Consider the following 13,250-nt stretch of genomic DNA (forward strand, 5'->3'; position numbering starts at 1 on the left):
TACAGAGAGGGGAGAGATACTCAGTACCGTTATACAGAGAGGAGAGATACTCAGTACCGTTATACAGAGAGGGGAGAGATACTCAGTACCGTTATACAGAGAGGGGAGAGATACTCAGTACTGTTATACAGAGAGGGGAGAGATACTCAGTACTGTTATACAGAGAGGGGAGATACTCAGTACTGTTATACAGAGAGGGGAGATATACTCAGTACTGTTATACAGAGAGGGGAGATACTCAGTACTGTTATACAGAGAGGAGAGATACTCAGTACCGTTATACAGAGAGGGGAGAGATACTCAGTACCGTTATACAGAGAGGGGAGATACTCAGTACCGTTATACAGAGAGGGGAGAGATACTCAGTACCGTTATACAGAGAGGAGAGATACTCAGTACCGTTATACAGAGAGGGGAGAGATACTCAGTACTGTTATACAGAGAGGGGAGATACTCAGTACCGTTATACAGAGAGGGGAGAGATACTCAGTACCGTTATACAGAGAGGGGAGATACTCAGTACCGTTATACAGAGAGGGGAGATACTCAGTACTGTTATACAGAGAGGGGAGATACTCAGTACCGTTATACAGAGAGGGGAGAGATACTCAGTACCGTTATACAGAGAGGGGAGATACTCAGTACCGTTATACAGAGAGGGGAGATACTCAGTACCGTTATACAGAGAGGAGAGATACTCAGTACCGTTATACAGAGAGGGGAGAGATACTCAGTACCGTTATACAGAGAGGAGAGATACTCAGTACCGTTATACAGAGAGGGGAGAGATACTCAGTACCGTTATACAGAGAGGGAGAGATACTCAGTACCGTTATACAGAGAGGGGAGAGATACTCAGTACCGTTATACAGAGAGGGGAGATACTCAGTACCGTTATACAGAGAGGGAGAGATACTCAGTACCGTTATACAGAGAGGGGAGATACTCAGTACCGTTATACAGAGAGGGGAGAGATACTCAGTACCGTTATACAGAGAGGGGAGATACTCAGTACCGTTATACAGAGAGGGGAGATACTCAGTACTGTTATACAGAGAGGGGAGATACTCAGTACTGTTATACAGAGAGGGGAGAGATACTCAGTACTGTTATACAGAGAGGGGAGATACTCAGTACTGTTATACAGAGAGGGGAGATACTCAGTACTGTTATACAGAGAGGGGAGATACTCAGTACCGTTATACAGAGAGGGGAGAGATACTCAGTACTGTTATACAGAGAGGGGAGATACTCAGTACCGTTATACAGAGAGGGGAGATACTCAGTACCGTTATACAGAGAGGGGAGAGATACTCAGTACTGTTATACAGAGAGGGGAGATACTCAGTCTGTTATAACAGAGAGGGGAGATACTCAGTACTGTTATACAAGAGGGGAGATACTCAGTATGTTATACAGAGAGGGGAGATACTCAGTACTGTTATACCAGAGAGGGGAGATACTCAGTATGTTATATAAACAGAGAGGGGAGATACTCAGTACCCGTTAACAGAGAGGGAGATACTCAGTACTGTTATACAGAGAGGGGAGATACTCAGTACTGTTATACAGAGAGGGGAAGATACTCAGTACCGTTATACAGAGAGGGGAGAGATACTCAGTACTGTTATACAGAGAGGGGAGAGATACTCAGTACTGTTATACAGAGAGGGGAGATACTCAGTACCGTTATACAGAGAAGGGAGAGATACTCAGTACTGTTATACAGAGAGGGGAGATACTCAGTACCGTTATACAGAGAGGGGAGAGATACTCAGTACCGTTATACAGAGAGGGGAGATACTCAGTACTGTTATACAGAGGGGAGAGATACTCAGTACCGTTATACAGAGAGGGGAGAGATACTCAGTACTGTTATACAGAGAGGGGAGATACTCAGTACTGTTATACAGAGAGGGAGATACTCAGTACTGTTATACAGAGAGGGGAGAGATACTCAGTTACTGTTATACAGAGAGGGAAGATACTCAGTACCGTTATACAGAGAGGGAGATACTCAGTACTGTTATACAGAGAGGGGAGATACTCAGTACTGTTATACAGAGAGGGGAGATACTCAGTACTGTTATACAGAGAGGGGAGATACTCAGTACCGTTATACAGAGAGGGGAGATACTCAGTACTGTTATACAGAGAGGGGAGAGATACTCAGTACTGTTATACAGAGAGGGGAGATACTCAGTACCGTTATACAGAGAGGGGAGATACTCAGTACTGTTATACAGAGAGGGGAGATACTCAGTACCGTTATACAGAGAGGGGAGAGATACTCAGTACCGTTATACAGAGAGGGGAGATACTCAGTACTGTTATACAGAGGGGAGAGATACTCAGTACCGTTATACAGAGAGGGGAGAGATACTCAGTACTGTTATACAGAGAGGGGAGATACTCAGTACTGTTATACAGAGAGGGGAGATACTCAGTACTGTTATACAGAGAGGGGAGATACTCAGTACCGTTATACAGAGAGGGGAGAGATACTCAGTACCGTTATACAGAGAGGGAAGATACTCAGTACCGTTATACAGAGAGGGGAGAGATACTCAGTACCGTTATACAGAGAGGGGAGAGATACTCAGTACTGTTATACAGAGAGGGGAGATACTCAGTACTGTTATACAGAGAGGGGAGATACTCAGTACTGTTATACAGAGAGGGGAGAGATACTCAGTACTGTTATACAGAGGGGAGAGATACCTCAGTACTGTTATAACAGAGAGGGGAGAGATACTCAGTACTGTTATACAGAGAGGGAGAGATACTCAGTACCGTTATACAGAGAGGGGAGATACTCAGTACCGTTATACAGAGAGGGGAGATACTCAGTACTGTTATACAGAGAGGGGAGATACTCAGTACTGTTATACAGAGAGGGGAGAGATACTCAGTACTGTTATACAGAAGGGGAGATACTCAGTACCGTTATACAGAGAGGGGAGAGATACTCAGTACCGTTATACAGAGAGGGGAGATACTCAGTACCGTTATACAGAAGAGGGGAGATACTCAGTACTGTTATAGAGAGAGGGGAGATACTCAGTACTGTTATACAGAGAGGGGAGATACTCAGTACTGTTATACAGAGAGGGGAGATACTCAGTACCGTTATACAGAGAGGGAGAGATACTCAGTACCGTTATACAGAGAGGGGAGAGATACTCAGTACCGTTATACAGAGAGGGGAACAGCCGTAAGAGGGGAAAGATACTCAGTACTGTTATACAGAGAGGGGAGAGATACTCAGTACTGTTATACAGAGAGGGGAGAGATACTCAGTACCGTTATACAGAGAGGGGAGATACTCAGTACTGTTATACAGAGAGGGGAGAGATACTCAGTACCGTTATACGAGAGGGGGAGATACTCAGTACCGTTATACAGAGAGGGGAGATACTCAGTACCGTTATACAGAGAGGGGAGATACTCAGTACCGTTATACAGAGAGGGGAGATACTCAGTACCGTTATACAGAGAGGGGAGATACTCAGTACCGTTATACAGAGAGGGGAGATACTCAGTACCGTTATACAGAGAGGGGAGATACTCAGTACTGTTATACAGAGAGGGGAGATACTCAGTACGTTATACAGAGAGGGGAGAGATACTCAGTACCGTTATACAGAGAGGGGAGATACTCAGTACTGTTATACAGAAGAGGGGAGAGATACTCAGTACCGTATACAGAGAGGGGAGATACTCAGTACTGTTATACAGAGAGGGGGAGATACTCAGTACTTGTTATACAGAGAGGGGAGAGATACTCAGTACCGTTATACAGAGAGGGGAGAGATACTCAGTACCGTTATACAGAGAGGGGAGATACTCAGTACCGTTATATCAGAGAGGGAGATACTCAGTACTGTTATACAGAGAGGGGAGATACTCAGTACCGTTATACAGAGAGGGGAGAGATACTCAGTACCGGTTATACAGAGAGGGGAGAGATACTCAGTACCGTTACTACAGAGAGGGGAGAGATACTCAGTACCGTTATACAGAGAGGGGAGATACTCAGTACCGTTATACAGAGAGGGGAGAGATACTCAGTACCGTTATACAGAGAGGGGAGATACTCAGTACTGTTATACAGAGAGGGGAGATACTCAGTACCGTTATAACAGAGAGGGGAGAGATACTCAGTACCGTTATACAGAGAGGGGAGATACTCAGTACTGTTATTACAAGAGAGGGGAGATACTCAGTACCGTTATACAGAGAGGGGAGATACTCAGTACTGTTATACAGAGAGGGGAGAGATACTCAGTACCCGTTATACAGAGAGGGGAGAGATACTCAGTACCGTTATACAGAGAGGGGAGATACTCAGTACTGTTATACAGAGAGGGGAGATACTCAGTACTGTTATACAGAGAGGGGAGAGATACTCAGTACCGTTATACAGAGAGGGGAGAGATACTCAGTACCGTTATACAGAGAGGGGAGATACTCAGTACCGTTATACAGAGAGGGGAGATACTCAGTACTGTTATACAGAGAGGGGAGATACTCAGTACCGTTATACAGAGAGGGGAGAGATACTCAGTACCGTTATACAGAGAGGGGAGAGATACTCAGTACCGTTATACAGAGAGGGGAGAGATACTCAGTACCGTTATACAGAGAGGGGAGATACTCAGTACCGTTATACAGAGAGGGGAGAGATTACTCAGTACCGTTATACCAGAGAGGGGAGATACTCAGTACTGTTATACAGAGAGGGGAGATACTCAGTACCGTTATAACAGAGAGGGGGAGAGATACTCAGTACCGTTATACAGAGAGGGGAGATACTCAGTACCGTTATAACAGAGAGGGGAGAGATACTCAGTACCGTTATAACAGAGAGGGGAGATACTCAGTACCGTTATACAGAGAGGGGAGAGATACTCAGTACCGTTATACAGAGAGGGGAGATTACTCAGTACCGTTATACAGAGAGGGGAGAGATACTCAGTACCGTTATACAGAGAGGGGAGATACTCAGTACCGTTATACAGAGAGGGGAGAGATACTCAGACCGTTATACAGAGAGGAGAGATATACTCAGTACCGTTATACAGAGAGGGGAGATACTCAGTACCGTTATACAGAGAGGGGAGATACTCAGTACCGTTATACAGAGAGGGGAGATACTCAGTACTGTTATACAGAGAGGGGAGAGATACTCAGTACCGTTATACAGAGAGGGGAGATACTCAGTACTGTTATACAGAGAGGGGAGATACTCAGTACTGTTATACAGAGAGGAGAGATACTCAGTACCGTTATACAGAGAGGGGAGAGATACTCAGTACCGTTATACAGAGAGGGGAGATACTCAGTACCGTTATACAGAGAGGGGAGAGATACTCAGTACCATTATACAGAGAGGGGAGAGATACTCAGTACCGTTATACAGAGAGGGGAGATACTCAGTACTGTTATACAGAGAGGGGGAGATACTCAGTACCGTTATACAGAGAGGGGAGATACTCAGTACCGTTATACAGAGAGGGGAGAGATACTCAGTACCGTTATACAGAGAGGGGAGATACTCAGTACTGTTATACAGAGAGGGAGAGATACTCAGTACCGTTATACAGAGAGGGGAGAGATACTCAGTACTGTTATACAGAGAGGGGAGATACTCAGTACTGTTATACAGAGAGGGGAGATACTCAGTACTGTTATACAGAGAGGGGAGATACTCAGTACTGTTATACAGAGAGGGGAGAGATACTCAGTACTGTTATACAGAGAGGGAAGATACTCAGTACCGTTATACAGAGAGGGGAGAGATACTCAGTACCGTTATACAGAGAGGGGAGAGATACTCAGTACCGTTATACAGAGAGGGGAGATACTCAGTACTGTTATACAGAGAGGGGAGATACTCAGTACTGTTATACAGAGAGGGGAGAGATACTCAGTACCGTTATACAGAGAGGGGAGATACTCAGTACCGTTATACAGAGAGGGGAGATACTCAGTACCGTTATACAGAGAGGGGAGAGATACTCAGTACCGTTATACAGAGAGGGGAGATACTCAGTACTGTTATACAGAGAGGGGAGATACTCAGTACCGTTATACAGAGAGGGGAGAGATACTCAGTACCGTTATACAGAGAGGGGAGATACTCAGTACTGTTATACAGAGAGGGGAGATACTCAGTACTGTTATACAGAGAGGGGAGAGATACTCAGTACCGTTATACAGAGAGGGGAGAGATACTCAGTACTGTTATACAGAGAGGGGAGATACTCAGTACTGTTATACAGAGAGGGGAGATACTCAGTACTGTTATACAGAGAGAGGAGAGATACTCAGTACTGTTATACAGAGAGGGGAGATACTCAGTACCGTTATACAGAGAGGGGAGAGATACTCAGTACCGTTATACAGAGAGGGGAGATACTCAGTACCGTTATACAGAGAGGGGAGATACTCAGTACTGTTATACAGAGAGGGGAGATACTCAGTACTGTTATACAGAGAGGGGAGATACTCAGTACTGTTATACAGAGAGGGGAGATACTCAGTACCGTTATACAGAGAGGGGAGAGATACTCAGTACCGTTATACAGAGAGGGGAGAGATACTCAGTACCGTTATACAGAGAGGGGAGATACTCAGTACCGTTATACAGAGAGGGGAGAGATACTCAGTACTGTTATACAGAGGGGAGAGATACTCAGTACTGTTATACAGAGAGGGGAGAGATACTCAGTACCGTTATACAGAGAGGGGAGATACTCAGTACTGTTATACAGAGAGGGGAGAGATACTCAGTACCGTTATACAGAGAGGGGAGATACTCAGTACGTTATACAGAGAGGGGAGATACTCAGTACCGTTATACAGAGAGGGGAGATACTCAGTACCGTTATACAGAGAGGGGAGAGATACTCAGTACCGTTATACAGAGAGGGGAGATACTCAGTACTGTTATACAGAGAGGGGAGATACTCAGTACCGTTATACAGAGAGGGGAGAGATACTCAGTACCGTTATACAGAGAGGGGAGAGATACTCAGTACCGTTATACAGAGAGGGGAGATACTCAGTACCGTTATACAGAGAGGGGAGATACTCAGTACTGTTATACAGAGAGGGGAGATACTCAGTACCGTTATACAGAGAGGGGAGAGATACTCAGTACCGTTATACAGAGAGGGGAGAGATACTCAGTACCGTTATACAGAGAGGGGAGAGATACTCAGTACCGTTATACAGAGAGGGGAGATACTCAGTACCGTTATACAGAGAGGGGAGATACTCAGTACTGTTATACAGAGAGGGGAGATACTCAGTACCGTTATACAGAGAGGGGAGAGATACTCAGTACCGTTATACAGAGAGGGGAGAGATACTCAGTACCGTTATACAGAGAGGGGAGAGATACTCAGTACCGTTATACAGAGAGGGGAGATACTCAGTACCGTTATACAGAGAGGGGAGATACTCAGTACCGTTATACAGAGAGGGGAGATACTCAGTACTGTTATACAGAGAGGGGAGATACTCAGTACCGTTATACAGAGAGGGGAGAGATACTCAGTACCGTTATACAGAGAGGGGAGATACTCAGTACCGTTATACAGAGAGGGGGAGATACTCAGTACCGTTATACAGAGAGGGGAGAGATACTCAGTACCGTTATACAGAGAGGGGAGATACTCAGTACCGTTATACAGAGAGGGGAGAGATACTCAGTACCGTTATCACAGAGAGGGGAGATACTCAGTACCGTTATACAGAGAGGGGGAGATACTCAGTACCGTTATACAGAGAGGGGAGAGATACTCAGTACCGTTATACAGAGAGGGGAGGATACTCAGTACCGTTATAACAGAGAGGGGCAGAGATACTCAGTACCGTTATACAGAGAGGAGAGATATACTCAGTACCGTTATACAGAGAGGGGAGATATACTCAGTACCGTTATACAGAGAGGGGAGATACTCAGTACTGTTATACAGAGAGGGGAGATACTCAGTACTGTTATACAGAGAGGGGAGAGATACTCAGTACCGTTATACAGAGAGGGGAGATACTCAGTACTGTTATACAGAGAGGGGAGATACTCAGTACTGTTATACAGAGAGGAGAGATACTCAGTACCGTTATACAGAGAGGGGAGAGATACTCAAGTACCGTTATACAGAGAGGGGAGATACTCAGTACCGTTATACAGAGGAGAGATACTCAGACCGTTATACAGAGAGGGGAGAGATACTCAGTACCGTTATACAGAGAGGGGAGATACTCAGTACTGTTATACAGAGAGGGGAGAGATACTCAGTACCGTTATACAGAGAGGGGAGATACTCAGTACCGTTATACAGAGAGGGGAGATACTCAGTACCGTTATACAGAGAGGGGAGATACTCAGTACCGTTATACAGAGAGGGGAGAGATACTCAGTACCGTTATACAGAGAGGGGAGAGATACTCAGTACCGTTATACAGAGAGGGGAGATACTCAGTACCGTTATACAGAGAGGGGAGAGATACTCAGTACCGTTATACAGAGAGGGGAGAGATACTCAGTACCGTTATACAGAGAGGGGAGATACTCAGTACCGTTATACAGAGAGGGGAGATACTCAGTACTGTTATACAGAGAGGGGAGATACTCAGTACCGTTATACAGAGAGGGGAGATACTCAGTACCGTTATACAGAGAGGGGAGAGATACTCAGTACCGTTATACAGAGAGGGGAGAAGATACTCCAGTACCGTTATACAGAGAGGGAGAGATACTCAGTACCGTTATACAGAGAGGGGAGAGATACTCAGTACCGTTATAACAGAGAGGGGAGAGATACTCAGTACCGTTATAACAGAGAGGGGAGATACTCAGTACTGTTATACAGAGAGGGGAGATACTCAGTACCTGTTATACAGAGAGGGGAGATACTCAGTACCGTTATACAGAGAGGGGAGAGATACTCAGTACCGGTATATATCAGAGAGGGGAGATACTCAGTACCGTTATACAGAGAGGGGAGATACTCAGTACCGTTATACAGAGAGGGGAGATACTCAGTAACGTTATACAGAGAGGGGAAGATACTCAGTACCGTTATACAGAGAAGGGGAGATACTCAGTACCGTTATACAGAGAGGGGAGAGATACTCAGTACCTGTTATACAGAGAGGGAAGAGATACTCAGTACCGTTATACAGAGAGGGGAGAGATACTCAGTACCGTTATACAGAGAGGGGAGAGATACTCAGTACCAGTTATACAGAGAAAGAGGGAGAGATACTCAGTACCGTTATAACAGAGAGGGGGAATACTCAGTACCGTTATACAGAGAGGGGAGAGATACTCAGTACCGTTATACAGAGAGGGGAGAGATACTCAGTACCGTTATACAGAGAGGGGAGATACTCAGTACCGTTTACAGAGAGGGGGAGATACTCAGTACCGTTATACAGAGAGGGGAGATACTCAGTACTGTTATACAGAGAGGGGAGATACTCAGTACCGTTTACAAGAGAGGGGAGAGATACTCAGTACCGTTATACAGAGAGGGGAGATACTCAGTACTGTTATACAGAGAGGGGAGATACTCAGTACGTTATACAGAGAGGGGAGAGATACTCAGTAACCGTTATACAGAGAGGGGAGATACTCAGTACCGTTATACAGAGAGGGGAGAGATACTCAGTACCGTTATACAGAAGAGGGGAGATACTCAGTAACCGTTATACAGAGAGGGGAGATACTCAGTCCGTTATACAGAGAGGGGAGAGATACTCAGTACCGTTATACAGAGAGGGGAGATACTCAGTACCGTTATACAGGAGAGGGGAGAGATACTCAGTACCGTTATACAGAGAGGAGAGATATACTCAGTACCGTTATACAGAGAGGGGAGATACTCAGTACTGTTATACAGAGAGGGGGAGATACTCAGTACTGTTATACAGAGAGGGGAGAGATACTCAGTACCGTTATACAGAGAGGGGAGATACTCAGTACTGTTATACAGAGAGGGGAGATACTCAGTAACTGTTATACAGAGAGGAGAGATACTCAGTACCGTTATACAGAGAGGGGAGAGATACTCAGTACCGTTATACAGAGAGGGGAGATACTCAGTACCGTTATACAGAGAGGGGAGAGATACTCAGTACCATTATACAGAGAGGGGAGAGATACTCAGTACCCGTTATACAGAGAGGGGAGATACTCAGTACTGTTATAACAGAGAGGGGAGAGATACTCAGTACCGTTATACAGAGAGGGGAGATACTCAGTACCGTTATACAGAGAGGGGAGATACTCAGTACCGTTATACAGAGAGGGGAGATACTCAGTACCGTTATACAGAGAGGGGAGAGATACTCAGTACCGTTATACAGAGAGGGGAGATACTCAGTACCGTTATACAGAGAGGGGAGATACTCAGTACCGTTATACAGAGAGGGAAGATACTCAGTACCGTTATACAGAGAGGGGAGAGATACTCAGTACCGTTATACAGAGAGGGGAGAGATACTCAGTACCGTTATACAGAGAGGGGAGATACTCAGTACCGTTATACAGAGAGGGGAGAGATACTCAGTACCGTTATACAGAGAGGGGAGAGATACTCAGTACCATTATACAGAGAGGGGAGATACTCAGTACTGTTATACAGAGAGGGAGATACTCAGTACTGTTATACAGAGAGGGGAGATATCAGTACGTTATACAGAGAGGAGAGATACTCAGTACCGTTATACAGAGAGGGGAGAGATACTCAGTACCGTTATACAGAGAGGGGAGAGATACTCAGTACCGTTATACAGAGAGGAGAGATACTCAGTACCGTTATACAGAGAGGGGAGAGATACTCAGTACCGTTATACAGAGAGGGGAGATACTCAGTACCGTTATACAGAGAGGGGAGATACTCAGTACTGTTATACAGAGAGGGGAGATACTCAGTACCGTTATACAGAGAGGGGAGAGATACTCAGTACCGTTATACAGAGAGGGGAGATACTCAGTACCGTTATACAGAGAGGGGAGATACTCAGTACCGTTATACAGAGAGGGGAGATACTCAGTACCGTTATACAGAGAGGGGAGATACTCAGTACCGTTATACAGAGAGGGGAGATACTCAGTACCGTTATACAGAGAGGAGAGATACTCAGTACCGTTATACAGAGAGGGGAGAGATACTCAGTACCGTTATACAGAGAGGGGAGAGATACTCAGTACCGTTATACAGAGAGGGGAGAGATACTCAGTACCGTTATACAGAGAGGGGAGAGATACTCAGTACCGTTATACAGAGAGGGGAGAGATACTCAGTACCGTTATACAGAGAGGGGAGATACTCAGTACCGTTATACAGAGAGGGGAGAGATACTCAGTACCGTTATACAGAGAGGGGAGAGATACTCAGTACCGTTATACAGAGAGGGGAGATACTCAGTACCGTTATACAGAGAGGGGAGATACTCAGTACCGTTATACAGAGAGGGGAGATACTCCGTACCGTTATAATAAGGAATTCCTACCAGTTTCATTATAATAAGGAATATCTTCCATTACCCCCAGCTCAGCATTATAAGGAATCCCTCCCAATAGCACAGTCCATCCTGACATGAAGGTAACCCCCATTCCAATATAATAAGGAATTCCTCCCAGTACTGAGTACAGCACAAGCCAACATGTAAATAAATCCTGCGTAATCCAAACTATGGGTAACCCCCACTCTAATATAATAAGGAGTCTAACCCTGTACAATCTGTTATCCAAGTAACCCCCACCCTAATATAATAAGGAGTCTAACCCTGTACAATCTGTTATCCAAGTAACCCCCACCCTAATATAATAAGGAGTCTAACCCTATACAATCTGTTTTCCAAGTTACCCCCACTCTAATATAATAAGGATTCTAACCCTGTACAATCTGTTATCCAAGTAACCCCCACCCTAATATAATAAGGATTCTAACACTGTACAATCTGTTATCCAAGTAACCCCCACTCTAATATAATAAGGATTCTAACCCTGTACAATCTGTTATCCAAGTAACCCCCACTCTAATATAATAAGAATTCTAACCCTGTACAATCTGTTATTCAAGTAACCCCCACCGTAATATAATAAGGAGTCTAACCCTATACAATTTGTTTTCCAAGTTACCCCCACTCTAATATAATAAGGATTCTAACCCTGTACAATCTGTTATCCAAGTAACCCCCACCCTAATATAATAAGGATTCTAACACTGTACAATCTGTTATCCAAGTAACCCCAACTCTAATATAATAAGGATTCTAACCCTGTACAATCTGTTATCCAAGTAACCCCCACTCTAATATAATAAGAATTCTAACCCTGTACAATCTGTTTTCCAAGTAACCCCCACCATAATATAATAAGGAGTCTAACGCTATACAATCTGTTTTCCAAGTAACCCCCACCATAATATAATAAGGAGTCTAACGCTATACAATCTGTTTTCCAAGTAACCCCCACCATAATATAATAAGGAGTCTAACGCTATACAATCTGTTTTCCAAGTAACCCCCACCATAATATAATAAGGAGTCTAACGCTATACAATCTGTTTTCCAAGTAACCCCCACCCTAATAAGGAATCCCTCCCAGTACGTAGCACAGTGCAATCCAACATGCAGGTAACCCCCAGCCCAGTACAATAAGGAATGACTGATAGAGCCCAGCAGCACATTGAGGAATGCAGGTGCCCCCTCCCGTACAGGTAACGTAAAGGCAGAAAGTCCCCGCCCCCCGCCCCCCCATACAGGCAGTTTTTGTATCATATAATGCATGTAGATACTCAGCACTGCTGTACAGGGGCCCCCCTAACCCTTACCTGGATACCAGTCACCCCACTATCCTGCAGCCTGAAATGCTGATCTTTCTGTGCAGAGCAAAGCGTCCCTGTAACTCACCTAACCCGCCCGGCCGCACCTCCCCCCCTCCAGGGGTGCGTCTCTCCCTCCCACATTCCCTGGCAACCACACCGGTCCGACCTACCAACCTGAATCAGTGACACGGGGCCGGCACCCAGCCAGGAATCCAGCTCCTTCCCAGCACCCTGTTCCTTACTATATAGCCTCTGATTTACTGCACCCCCTACTGTAAGCGATAAGGATATTAGCAGTCACTGAGGGGTTCTGTGCCCCCCATATAAAGGCACAAGGCTGCAGGCTGAGTTATACAGGGAACTCTGAGTATCACTCATGTATTATAAGGGATAATGTACCCC

At 45.2% G+C, this 13,250-nt stretch overlaps 1 protein-coding gene across 3 annotated transcripts in view; it reads right to left on the bottom strand.

The window, feature by feature from the left end:
- The window catches only part of LOC116408733 (vang-like protein 1), an 80,081-nt gene extending 67,126 nt beyond the window's left edge, over positions 1 to 12,955 (bottom strand). For 2 of the 3 annotated variants that reach the window (XR_004221182.1, XM_031896410.1), the window contains exon 1: positions 12,855 to 12,936. The gene's annotated coding sequence lies outside the window, so the exon portion shown is untranslated. Of the gene's footprint in view, positions 1 to 12,854 lie in introns of all 3 variants that reach the window. The other variant, XM_031896411.1, reaches the window with a different exon arrangement.
- Positions 12,956 to 13,250: the final 295 nt, after the last annotated feature.

The sequence above is a fragment of the Xenopus tropicalis genome, chromosome 2 (assembly GCF_000004195.4).
Source record: "Xenopus tropicalis strain Nigerian chromosome 2, UCB_Xtro_10.0, whole genome shotgun sequence".
Classification (NCBI taxonomy): Eukaryota; Metazoa; Chordata; class Amphibia; order Anura; family Pipidae; genus Xenopus; species Xenopus tropicalis.